Below are 14,031 nucleotides of genomic sequence, written 5' to 3'. Positions count from 1 at the left end.
ATTTCTTTTATAAAATTACATAGAACAAAACCACAAAAAGCCACAAAGGTACACCTCTATTATCGTGAGTGAACTCTCTAGGTTTAACACTTTTTGAACTAGTGTTAAATCCCAATTGTCATTGAAAAAACAATACCTTTAGATGATCACAACTAATTGTACCAAGTTAATCATGATTAGAGTAGCAAAAATGTTAAATAATTTGCTCAATATAATATCATCAAATAGCCAAGAAATCAACACAATACAATCATAGAAAGTTCAACCAAAATCCAATGCATAAACTTTAGAAAGACATAATAAACATAAAATCCAAACTTGTATAATAATTAAACTTAGAATTAATTACAAAAGATAAAGAGTTGGGAAGCTAGAGTAACCCTATCACATGAATTCTCTCCTTGCATTCTTCATCTAACTAATAAACAAGAAAGGATGAACTAACTAAAACTAAACTATTCTATACTACCTAAACTCAATAACTAAGAAATTACATTTTTGTGGTATTCCTTCCCCCTCTCCAAGCTCTCCTTTGATTCCCGAAACAAATGTGTATATATAGAAAAAGATGGTTCTTGATGCACTCTTTTACAGCTAAAAGGTCTCCAAATTTGTCCCTCAAAAGAAGTGAAATAACAGAGTTGAGATCAAGTTGCGCAAGTTGAATCCCAAATTTTGACCAGAATCCCTCCAAACAATCCCTCCAAATTTTGGGCAGATTTGTCCCTTGTTTTGCCAAAACTTTCTAACTCAAATCCCTCCAAGCTATCCCTCCAATTTTTGGCCTGATTGTTCGGAGGGATTCAAGCTGACTTTCATTTTCAACAAGTTTCTTTGTTTTCTTCTTCTAGTGACTCGAATCACATTTGAAACTCATCATCCTTGCAAACTTTTGGGCTTGAATCATCACAATATAAGCTTATTTCTATCTAGAATGAAGTTGTGAGGACCCGAAAATTATTTTATATTTTTTTCATTATTTTATTTCTTTGAATATGTTTCTTTACTTTACTTTATTGCCGTAATTTTCTAGATATTTTTTGTATAAGTGAATCAAGATTTTTAATCATTTTTCTTCTATAAGTTAGTGCATATTAAGTTCGTGATGTATTATGGAAGTGGGACCCACTCATGAGGTGCGTAATAAATTTAGTGAACAAAAACGGGTATTTTATGAGAGCGTTTATGTGATTAGCATTGGTAAAAGTGGATTAGAAGAAAACAATATGTATTAGTGAGATAAGACAAAGGAAAGACAAGTGATAAGCTTGGAATCCTACGGTGACACTTGGCGGCCATTTAAGCTAGCTTTGACCAAGATTAGTCTTGGCTTTATCTTGAAAAATTGGAGCAAAAATCCCTCACTTTCTTCCCCCTCTTGGCTGAAACTTCTAGCAAGAAAAGAGAGAAAGAAAACTCCATTTCCAACACAAAAACCTTGCTTGATCCTTGAGTTTTCACCTTAACCTTGCAAATCAATCTATAAAAGCTGATTTTGAGGTAGGAGGAGGAACTTTGGTGGAGAGTTTTTGGAGGAAGAAGCTTGTGGCTGCTTGGTCTTCTTTGGGTTTCAAGGTAACAAAGTCTAGAAACCATCTCTTGTCATTTAACTTACTTTTGACTGGATTTAAGGGTTAATTATGGTGGAATTCATGGAAAATTTCATGATTTATGTGGTGAATCAAAATTTCCAGATTTGGTTGAGGATTTCCAGCTTTGATGAGTTCATTTCAGTTGTGTTATGATTTATTAGCATTAGCATATGATTTTCTAGCTTCCAGCTTGTGATGAAAAAATTACAGCTTAGGGTTAGTGATTTTGCAGCTTTTCTAGGCTGAGATATGAGTTTGTTATTTGTGTGTTTTGACTAGATTTATGGCTTAGAATTGCTGCCCTTTATAATCTGAAAATTATAGCCTTGATTGTGGTAGATTTGCTAAGAAGTTGTACTTTGTGATTTGGTGGAAAAATTGAGGGAAAACAGGGGAAATGCTGTCCGGATTGTAGTAGCTTGTTTCCCTTTAACTATGGGGTGTATTTGTGGTGATTTTTGTCTAGGGTTCTTGGTAAAATCTTAAGCCCTACTGGTATGTTGAATTTGAGTTAATTTGGAGACGTTTTATTGGTGTTCCTTTGGTTTTTCCTAAGCTGTCTTGTACGCTGGCCGAATTGAAGGGCCATGTTACACCTTGTTTTCCAACCTTTTTATGATGAGTTTTGGCCAAACCTTACTTCAAACCCTGGTTAATACTTTGGTGTGTTGATCTTGTGTGAAAACTACGAATTTTGGGAGGTGAAAACCTCATGTTTGTACTTGTTTCATTGCTGAAGTTTTGGGTATGCTGGGCAGTTTCATACATTGCTGTTCTTTGGCCTTTAAGTCTGCTGGTTTGGGGTCTTATGGACTAAATTTTGCTCACTTTACTTGTTAAAACCTTGTACTATAATGAGGTGTGGAATTGGAGTGAATGTCATAATTTTAAGGGGGCTAACAACCTCATTTTCTTCATTGTTTTGTTGCTGGAAATTTCCAGCAATGACCTAAAGTGGGGGAACTCTTTGGTTAATCATGTTTCTTGGGTCCAAATACTTTCTTTTCACTCCAAAACCATACTTAAATCATTGCCCTACTATCTACTTTGATTTTCCTTGGTTCACCTAAGTTTCATATGGTTGAATCATAATATAGTATCTTGGTTGTTCTTAGGGTTTGTCGGTGAGCATGAGCATAACTCAGGGACAAGCTTTTAAAGTTGCTTCACTTGAACTGATGACTGTACCGCTTGCATGACTAGTTGTTTATGTGAACCACGATGCGACTGAAACTTATGAAATTATGACTATGGTTGGCTTTCTCTAAACTGGACGGGTGTATACTTTATCGCACTCGATCCCACTTGATTTTGACTTTTCTACTGTTTACCTGAAATTTGTCATTTGTATTTGATTTGAATGTCGTTTGGAACGACCACTCAGTGAACTTGGGCCCAAACCCCACCGGTTAGTTGATCGACTCGAGCCAACAAGGGCTTGGTCGATGTAAATTGACAAGTCATGGGGATTGTATCTTTGAAATCTTTAAGTATTGGAGACTCTGAATTTCTGGTATACTCGAATATTACCCCCCTCTTAGTTTGGAGTTCAGGCCCGGGAAGGGATATGAATGGTGAAGGGGAATTGGAGTTAAGTTGGGATTTACGGATAGTATTATTGGTTCTTTAAACATTGATGGAGAGTCAATGAGCGTGGATCAAGCTATTGCAAATGGAAATTTGGCTCTTGAGAGCCATCTGTATCGTTTACTCTGTTAATTGTTGTACTTGTTTATCTTTCAAATTGTTACTCCTATGTGAGTTTATTTCTATTTTATGACTAACTGCATATACTTATGGTACCTCATTGGGCGAAAGGTCATCCCTTTTATTTATTTTTCTTAACGGGGTGCAGGATGAGAGAGACAAACATAGTATTAGTTGTATTAGGAATTTTAAATTTGTATTTGGCCGGCACTGTATTGTAGTACTAATTGCTCAAGTTCTTATTTTATTTTTTTTGGGTTGTACTTTGGCTTGTATATTCGGATGATTTGTAGCATGTAAGTGTTATTTTGAAGAATTATAGTATTTCTAATTTGGTATCAAAAGAATTGTGAATTCGGAAGTTGTAGTCCTCATTCTAAGTATTTGCCATTCTAATTATACTTAGTGAATTGATTGAACTTCTTGTATTTCGATCCGTTTAGTTGTACACATAAGTATGGACATTTTGGAAAGCTGGATGGTTTATAATAGTTTCTTGGTGAGTCTCATGCTTATTTTGGATTTAATGTTATCTCTGGAGTTAATGTTTATGAGTGAGTCCGGGCAAGATTTTGGCAGGCGGTCCGCCAAGCCCTTTGGTACGCCTTAGGAGGAGGTGGGGTCGTCACAGGTGGTATCAAAGCTCTTAATGAGCTCATGCTGGGAAAAGGTTCTCGGACTATGGGATTTGACCTGTTAAGTGTGAACTATTTACCATTGTTGAGGAAAATTAGATATGTATGTCGAGTAGGAATCTCGAACTGGGTTAATTTGCACTTGGGAATGTACGGCCTAAGTCGTGAATTCTCCTAGCTTTGGGTTCTTGTACTTGAGTGCTAAATATTTCTCCTGATGGAATATTTGTGTTTTGGGAAGGGTATTGTATATTGCATTGTGATGCAAATAGGAATCACGAGTGAATTTGAGGTAAGTTATAATGGCAAAGGTCAAGGCACGAAGGATTTTAGTATTGGACTTGAAATTGAACCGATTGAGGGGATTGGATTGATGAGTGCTATTTTGGACTAATCTAGTAAATGTTTGGCTAGGATTTTAATAGATTGTGGTTAGACTTGAACTTTGATGGTTGTTGTGAATGTTCGAAGTGTTAGCATTCCGTACATATTTAATTTCTCCTATGAATGTGGGATTTGTTATGTTCTTACTTGATTTTAGGTACGGGCTGATCTTAACTAAATATGTATTTATTTTGTGATATCAAATAAATGTATTTTGAACTCTTGATTGATTATCTTCGCCTACATGCCTAACTAATTCCTATCCTTCTATGTATAAATATATGGACTTGGACTAGTGTGGAAAAGAAAGCTAGGGAAATGATATTGGGGAATATCCACGTAGGCCTCGATAATCCCGAGATTAAGAGGGAGTGATTGGAATTTGTGGCCAACCAAATCAGGAACCCAAGGCCGAGATAGGGGACCAAATCGCGATGGCCATAAATTAGATAACAAATATTTTAGAATGTTTAGCATCCCAACAGAATCAAGGGTATGACGACCTCACCTCCCCCTAAGGCGTATCCCAGGGTTTAGCGGACCGCCTGCCCAACTCTCGCCAGGACTCACTCACTCACTTCAAGAAAATAAGTTTCAACTTCAAAAGTAAAGGAAACTACAGTTCCCAAGCTTAGAAAGTACATTTACATTCATTTCTATCTCAACCATTCATACATATCCGAATATAATAAGAGATTCAAGTTCTAGTTGCACTTCTAACCCTAATCGAGCGCTAGCACTAGAAGAATTACAAAAGTTAAAAAAATCTAGACAAAACTAGCCTTTCCAGCTTCATGCTTATGCTCGTACCCCCTGTAAGGAAAACAAAAACTAATAGAGTGAGCCAAAGCTCAGTGAGATTCCAAAACTTCATGCAGACTCAATTAGCAAGTTGGTCAATAGGTAAAATTTGAAATCTCAAAAATGAGCGAGCGTAAAAGTTCATAAAAGAAACAATAACACTACAAGTAACAATCATTTCCAAGTATAAGGATACAGATGGCTCTCAAGAGCCAAATTCCCGTTGTATTACTTGATCCGAATCCATTGACACTCCGTCAACTTTCGAGTAGAATAACCAGTCCAGTAGATCACCACTTAACTCCAATTTCCATCCACCAATCAATCCCCTACCGGGCCCGAACTCCAAAATAATAGTGGTGGTAATACTCGAGTATACCAAATCCAGTGGACCATATCCAAAAGATTATACAATAAACAATAAACAATAAACAGTACCTATGGTTCGCCAGTCTCCTCGACCAAGCCCTTACTGGCTCGCTTCGACTGGCTAACCAATAGGGTGAGGATAAAAGTAGTGAGACGGGATGAAAGGTACCTTCCACTCGGATTGAGTGTGGTACATGCTACCGCTCAGCACTTACAAGTCAAGCACAAGCACCAATACAAGTACAGGTCAATCAAGCTCAGGCAAGTACGAGATCATTCAAGAAGGGAGGACAAGTGCGATAAAGTACACTCTCGCCTCATCCAAACAAGTCAAGTATTATTCAACCGCATTAGCAAATCATTTCATTCAAGGATTAAGTTCAATCATGCATTGGAAAACACTCACCAATGAGTCATTGCTTTTCAAAACCATGCTCAAGTTCAACTCCCTGGCTGGAGTCCAAATCTGCGATAAAATACCATATAACAGTTTGCTATCAATTAGGGTTCAAAATATAGGGTTTCGCTTAAAGAAAATCAAATAAATAAAACTTGTTTAAGTAGTACTCATTTCACTTAGAAAATTCATGCTCGCTCTTTTGGTTTCGATAAAGAAGCGTTTAACACTTATAAGTTCACAACTTGGTGTTAAAAAAAACTAGGAAATCGTATTTAAAGTGGTCGCTACTTTCGCCTTATAAAGTGTACGAGTTTTGACAAAAAATTCAGCTTATATACCTCTACTAAAAGACACTTGAAGACTCTAAACAACCGAAGTTCAATTCGACCACGAATCACCGCTCAAGTTCCAAGTTCACTCATTTATCCCTCGAACGAAAATTTGGGCACCATACCCTTTGTATTTATCAATTTTTCCAGCCATTTAAGGCTTCATTTTTTTTTCTCAAATCAACCCAATTCAAACACCATAAGTAAGCATATCAAGATAGCCCTTCATCTAGGCTTAAAACCATCAAATGGTAACTCATTTCTAACAAATAATCAACCACTACCAAAGCTGCAAGCCATGAAAAGAGGTTTCTCTCAATAGCACTTTGTTGGAAAATTCTCAATCTCATTAATCTAAAAATAATGTTGGACTAAGGCTTTATTTATAGCCTTTTACAAGACTCAACAATTCTAACCAAACTTGGAAACAATAACTACTTGCCTAAACCCTAACTCGACTAATATAGGAAACTAACTAGCTCTAATTGGCTAAATAATGGTCCACATGACCTTTAGCCATTTATTCCACCAAACTAACAATAGGAAATAGAAATTAACTTAAACTATAAAAATTACTAAAATTGAAAAATGAAATCTACGATGAAACCGTAGGATGGTTTCCTCATGCTTATTAACCGGTTTGGTCCCATGGTTTGTAATCCGTCCACTGGTTTACACTTCAACTTGCACTTCGACACTTTTAGATTTGATGATCCAAACATGAGCTCACTTTCATATCATTCCCTTCCTCTTGAAAAAGATTTGTCCTCAAGTCATGGATGGGATGATTGAACAAAAAAGAGCAAGTGCGTGATGAATCCCATGCTTAACATCACCACATTGGTCCTCTTGAAAAAAAGGATACTTGTAGATGTCACAAACCACACATTACTTCTCACATGTCACTTGGACAAATTGAAAATACTTACGATCAGCCATGGAAAACTCATAGCTTTACTCCATCGGCTCCTTGAAGATAATGCATGTAGTTTCGGATCCATGATGCTAGGTAAGATGTACGGTTCATTGGCAGCAAAATCACATCTTCTTGGATCCTCCATAAGGCAACCGACACAATGAAGAACACCTCAAACATGATCGGCTTCATTAGATTGATTATCACTTGGAACACTTGTTGCTAAATGGTAAGAAGGCATAGAACAAGATTCAAGTGCAAGAACTCCCTTTGAAACTTTATTATTCCTCCCAATAAGCAAAGCAGGCTCATGGTTGAAGTTGAACATCAATGGATAGCAAAGAGATACAACACTTAAGATGCAAACCCCATGAAAATTTTGGTATTCGCCAATGGATTTAGGAATAGGACATGCCATGATCAACTAAATCTCTCCTTGCTTAACCTGCATAAAACAAGAAAAACTAAACAAAGGAAATGTAAGTTCATTTGGAAAACAATAAACCCTCACATTTTTGCTCAAAATTAGCGCACTTTCTCTCTTTTATTCCTTTCTACCACTCATCTCATCAGATTTTCAACTCTCTCTTTCAATTCCTTCGGTTTGTACCTCATGCTCACTCTCATGTATTACATCATCGAACTCATTCTCACTTGGTACATGAAGCTTTTGACTAGAAGGTAGTGTAGATGAAGTTTCAAGCATTTTCCTAAATTTGACCGTCATAGAATCAGCCCATTCTTTCATAAAATTTCGCAATTCATCCATTGATTCACGTGACTTCGACTCACTTCGAGACCTCTTAGGCTCCATTACTCGGTTTTCGTGACTTCCCCTAGATGAAGCTCTTTTGGTTGAGGATGAACTCTTCTTAGATGCTGGATGCAACCTCCTTTGTTCATCTTCATACTCATCACAAGTGCATTTATATCTATAGATACTCAAAGCACAGAAATGTTCCATTTCTTCCCAAAACGTATGATATTCATGATGCGAATGAGACAATCTCAAAGAAGTTTTGGAACTAGAGTGATCAAAACCCCTACGCTTGGAAGGTTCGTACTCAAAGAATTCTTGATGATATGTATGACATACAGCTCCATGAGGCATGTTTAAGTGACCTGCAAATGGTTAGCAATAAAGAAAGAAAGTTCCTCACCATACATAACTCACATATATCCATTCACTCTCATGTTTACACTCAAATAATCACTCTAAGAATCTCACCAGCTCAATTTCTACAGCTTGTTACTCACTTGGCTTGAATAAATTAGTAACTTCCTCAAGGTAGGCTTACCAAAATTCAATTCACACTTGTGGCAAAAGTTGGTTCGATTGGGCTAAAAACTCTAATGATGTAATCAGGAATTTAAGGCACAAGACTCGAATGTTATGGACTCAAACTACTAAAAAGAATATACAAGAAAACAACCTAGATTTTCCTGGAAAGCAACGGATAAGACAGCTATCAAAGTAAGGCAAGGCTCACTAGAATAGAAGTTCGGACTTGGTTGAATTTGGAGCTGGAATGAAATTGGATTTGGTTGAAATTTTGAAACTGAAATTCTGGAAATAAGAGGCTAGAAATTCCTTTTTACTACCCAAACTTGAATTATTTTCCTCAACTTGATGTGTTTCCAATCAGATTTAGAAAAGGGAACCACATAGTGGAAATTTCCTTTGGAAATCCTATTGGAAATAGGAAATTTGGACACGGCTCTTTCAGTTGCTTTATTAAAGAAAATTTATACCTTACTAACAAGAATTGTGGCAGCTATTATGATGTTTTATGATCAAATTTCATGGCTGTATTTTTTTTATTCGGACAGCCACACAAGAACTAGGGTTTCAACAAGAACAATAATTGAAGATTGTTTCTTGCCTTGTTGTCTCACCCAATGAAAAGCAGTCAAGAATTCAAGGAATTTCACATGATAACTTCAAGAATTTCCAGAAATTTTCAGCAATACCCATGGTTCAACAATCACAAAGAAATTTCCCCAAAACAACCCAAGAATTCAATCAAGAATCCCAAGAATTTCCAGCTAGAGTTTCAAGAAACTTGAGAAACACAAATTTGAACTTCAAGACTCCAAGAATTTCAATTTGTATGATCAAGAACTTCAAGAACAACTGCTGATCAAGTCGAGAACTTCAAGAAAAAGGTACAAACAAGTTGCTTAATTCACAAACAACACAACTTGAACAAAAAACCCTAAATTTTTTTTGTTCTCGGGTTTCTTAAACAAAAGTGAACACTATCCTTTTTTTTGACTCAAAACACAAACGAAACAATGAACAAGAGAAAGATTAACAACTAAAACAAAAAAAATTTATAAGTGAACAGTGATTTCGGGATAAATAGTACTGCTACAGTAGCGATGAATAGTGCTGCTACAGTCGTGAATAGTACTCTTTTTTTTTTCGGAACACAAACAGTAACAGTAAAAACAACACACGGATAAAACCCTAGACACAAACAAAATAGAAAACAAGGGATATTTGTAATACCTCTTCAACTAGCGCTGATTACCAACTGATACGAACTCTATACGAAGACAAGGACCTAGAAGATTTGATTGGTATCAATGTTGGAAGACGGAGTTGAGAACAACACGAGGAACGACTCGAGTATCGAACCAACGGTAGTTAGATGCCATGATTGAGTGCGTTTCTCAATCGATAAGTCTTCGATCACCTTAGGGTAGCACTAAGATTCTCAAGTTAGTTTTCGCAAGTCATGAAAAGAGGTTTCCCTCAACAGCACTTTGCTGGAAAATTCTCAATCTTATTAATCTGAAAATAATGTTGGACTAAGGCTTTACTTATAGCCTTTTGCAAGACTCAACAATTCTAACCAAACTTGAAAACAATAACTACTTGCCTAAACCCTAACTCGACTAAAATAGGAAACTAACTAGCTCTAATTGGCTCAATAATGGTCCACATGACCTTTAGCCATTTATTCCACCAAACTAACAATAGGAAACAGAAAATAACTTAAACTATAAAAATTACTAAAATTGAAAAATGAAATCTACCATGAAACCGTAGGATGGTTTCCTTATGATTATTAACCGGTTTGGTCCCATGATTTGTTATCCGTCCACTGGTTTACACTTCAACTTGCACTTTGACACTTTTAGATTTGATGATCCGAACATGAGTTCACTTTTGCATCACAGCTCGTCTGTAGGATTATGTTGTTACACCAGATGATGTTCCTTCTGAAGAATATATTGTTAATTTTGCTTTGTTCGCATATTGTGACCCAGTTATGTATGAGGAGGCAACCAGTAATGATCATTGGGTAAAAGTAATGGAGGAAGAAATTCATACAATAGAGACGAATGACACCTGGCAGCTTACTTCTTTTACAACTGGTACAAAAGTCATTAGAGTGAAGTGGGTGTATAAAACAAAATTTAAACCTAGTGGAGAAGTTGATAGATACAAGGCAAGACTATTTTAAAGTGTTTGCACCCCTTGCCAGGCTTGGCACAGTCCATATGATAATTTCTCTAACTACCCAAAATAACTCAAGAATTTATCAAATGAATGACAAGTCAGCTTTCTTGAATGGAGTTCTTAATGAAGAAGTGTATATGGAGCAGCCAGTAGGATTTGTCAGAAGAGATCAGGAAAATAAGGTGTATAGATTGAAGAGAGTCGTATGTGGATTGAAACAAGCCCCACGAACGTGGTATATAATAATTGATTTCTATTTTTTGACTCGTGATTTTCAGAGGTGTCCATATGAGCACACATTATATATTAAATCTTCTGCTCGTAGTGATATTCTTATTCCGTGCTTGTATGTAGATGATTTAATTTTTATACGTAATAATCCAGAGATGGTTGCAGAGTTCAGGGAGGCTATGATTAAACAGTTTGACATGATAGATATGGGACTCCTGTCATATTTCTTGGGAGTTGAAGTCTTTCAATCTGATAGTGAGATTTTTATATCTCAAAAGAAATATGTATGTGACATTTTAAAGAAATTTAAGATGGATACAACGAAGCAGATTATGACGCCAGTTGAAGAAAAATTAAGGTTGATCAAGAAGGATGCTGGTCGATATATAAATCCTACTTACTTTAAAAGTTTGGTAGGGAATTTGAGTTATTTGACATCTACGAGGCCAAATATCAATTTTACTGTTGGTTTGATTAGCAAGTTCATGGAAAATCCACGTCAGTCACATTTGCTGGCGGCTAAGAGGATTTTGAGATATATTGGAGGTACTCATAGTGATGGCATTTTTTATTCAGGAAATGATCTAATTGAATTGTTTGGCTACACAGATAATGATTGGACAGGTGATACAGTAGAGAGGAAGAGTACTTCAGGGTAGGCATTTTTTATTGGTTCTGGCATATTTTCCTAGAGTTCAAAAAAGTAGCAGGTGATTGCATTGTCTGCAGCAGAGTATATTGCAGTAACTAACAGTGCCACTCAAGTTTTGTGGTTGCATCACATGCTTGGTGTTCTACAACACAAGCAGGTTGATCCTACAAAAATATATTGTGATAGTAAGTCAGCGATTGAGTTGTACAAGAATCCAGTATTTAATAGGCGTAGCAAGCATATTGACATCAAATATCACTTCATACGTGAGTTGATTCGAGAGAGGGAGATTAAAGTTGATTATTGTAGAACTAAAGAGTAAATGGCTAACATTTTCACCAAAGCACTGAAAACTGAAACTTTTGTGAAGTTGAAGAAGATGTTGGGCATGTTTAGATTAGTGGAGCTTGGTTAAAGGGAGGCTATGTAGGAAATTATTAAACCAACCTGGTGCTACTAGTATTAGGTAATTTGTTTGGTTAATATGGTGGGGCCACGTAGAGTTCAATTCCTAGTTGTACTAGTACTAGTAGTAGTTAGGTCTTGATATATATGTGTGTGTGTGTGTGTGTGTGTGTGTGAGTCGCAAGACATATGTAGAGGTAGTACAAGTTAGTGTGTAGTCTTAGTTGCTTTTGTGTGGTGTAGCCAGGCCTCGTTTGATTAATAGAAAATTTCCTTTGTCTCATACATCAAATTCTTGATATTGTTCTTGTGGATGTATGTGTGTTTATTTGTTTAGGTTCATCAATATTGAATCCTATTTGGATTATGCTATATGTTAAAAATTATGTTTAATTTTAAAATAACTTTAAAAAATAACTAATCTTATCTTAATGATATTGTTTTAAAAATCAACTAATCTTATCTTAATAATTCTGCTTTCTATTAAATTATTACATATACAACTATAAAACTTTTTTCAAATCACAATTATTGAAATGTTGCATGTTCCATAATTTACTTCCTTTCACCACCATATCATTGATTAGTATTCAAATTGTTCATTATCTCTTTCCTTAATTTTGAATTAACTTGGTGCAAAACAGAGAATTAACTATTACACCGACAGATTTACCAATATTGTTGGAAACTAAATATTTATTGATGAAAAAAGTGGATTGCTAGATCTTTTCTACTTAATTAAATGTGAATATATAATTCTAAATTTATGATCATTATAAAAATTTAAATTATCTAAAAAAATAATATCTACCAAGTTTTTGATATGAGATACATTATTTGATGTATACTATCAAATTATTGTGAAAGTATGTAAACAAAATTTTAAAAATTAGTAAATAATTGAACATTTAGAATTCATTAATTTTTTAAAAATAATATGAATGAACATGTAGTATTTTTGTTAATTTTTGTATTTAAATTATTCATCTTTGTATAAATCACTACAACAAAAATGTCCTTTAGCGGCATTTAAAGGTGTCAGTATAGAAATCTAACCTGACACTTTATCTATCCTGACACCCAGGGCGAGTGTTGTCCCTTCCAATGTGGGGATAGCCTCAAATCTTTAGCAGCATTCAAATTTGTCAGGCAAACCATGCTGCTATATCTTTACCTCTGCCAACAAAATCCTTTTTTTGTGATAATCGAAAGTGTCTGTATAGCGTTAGGACATCAGTAGGGAATCAGTAGGATATCAAATTTATGAAGGCATCTTGAGTTGTCTTAATATATGGCTTTAAGGACACGTAACCATGTGAATTTACAATGTGTTGGACGACATGCCCATTTGTTATTAGTGTTTTTCGAAGCTAAGCTATGCTGACACTTTTAATTGCTAGGAGAATTTTCCCTGGTTTTTTTTTATATGGAAGCAACCTGCAATTAGTCCTCCCTGCTGTACATTCCATCAACCAGAATCCCAAGGGACTTGTAAAATTATCCCAAAGAGCAGAATGCATATAGCAATGTAAAAGAAGAAGTCGATACTCAAATATAATTCACTGAATTAAAAGTCGATAACAAGTACAAACATAGCAAATACTAAAATCGCAAACAAGTGCTAAAAGCAAGTACTAAAATATCAAACCAGTACCGAAAGATTCTCATTTACAATAACTTGAAAGCTCTATCGGAAGCACAAAATAAAAGACTCGCATCCCTAATAAGTTGAAAGAAGTAGAAGTAGCTTCCAAACTTTCCATTTTGTTGAGAGTCCTCAGGCATAACCACGAAGTCCCCATCATTCTTCAGCTGGTTCCACCTGTGCACAAAGACCAAGGGGATCATTAGATCATCATAACTAGAACTAAAATTCCAGAAAATCCGCAATGTATTTAAGTGCATATCTCACCAAATGACAAGGCCAAGCAACTGGTGCACCAAGTGCATCTTGAATCGTTTGTTGTAAATCATATGGTCTAATCAATTGCTCACATGGAGTCATTGCAACTTGTATCTGTATTTCACACCAGTTTGGCCCAAGAGCTTGTCCCCCGATCTCATCCAATGGATTCAGACTTCGTAAATATCCCTTTGCCACGATTTTTGTTGGGTCAAACAAAATTTTTAGTGAAATCATA

Source organism: Coffea arabica, chromosome 1e (genome assembly GCF_036785885.1).
Source record: "Coffea arabica cultivar ET-39 chromosome 1e, Coffea Arabica ET-39 HiFi, whole genome shotgun sequence".
Taxonomy (NCBI): Eukaryota; Viridiplantae; Streptophyta; class Magnoliopsida; order Gentianales; family Rubiaceae; genus Coffea; species Coffea arabica.
Note: the sequence above shows the minus strand (reverse complement) of the source record.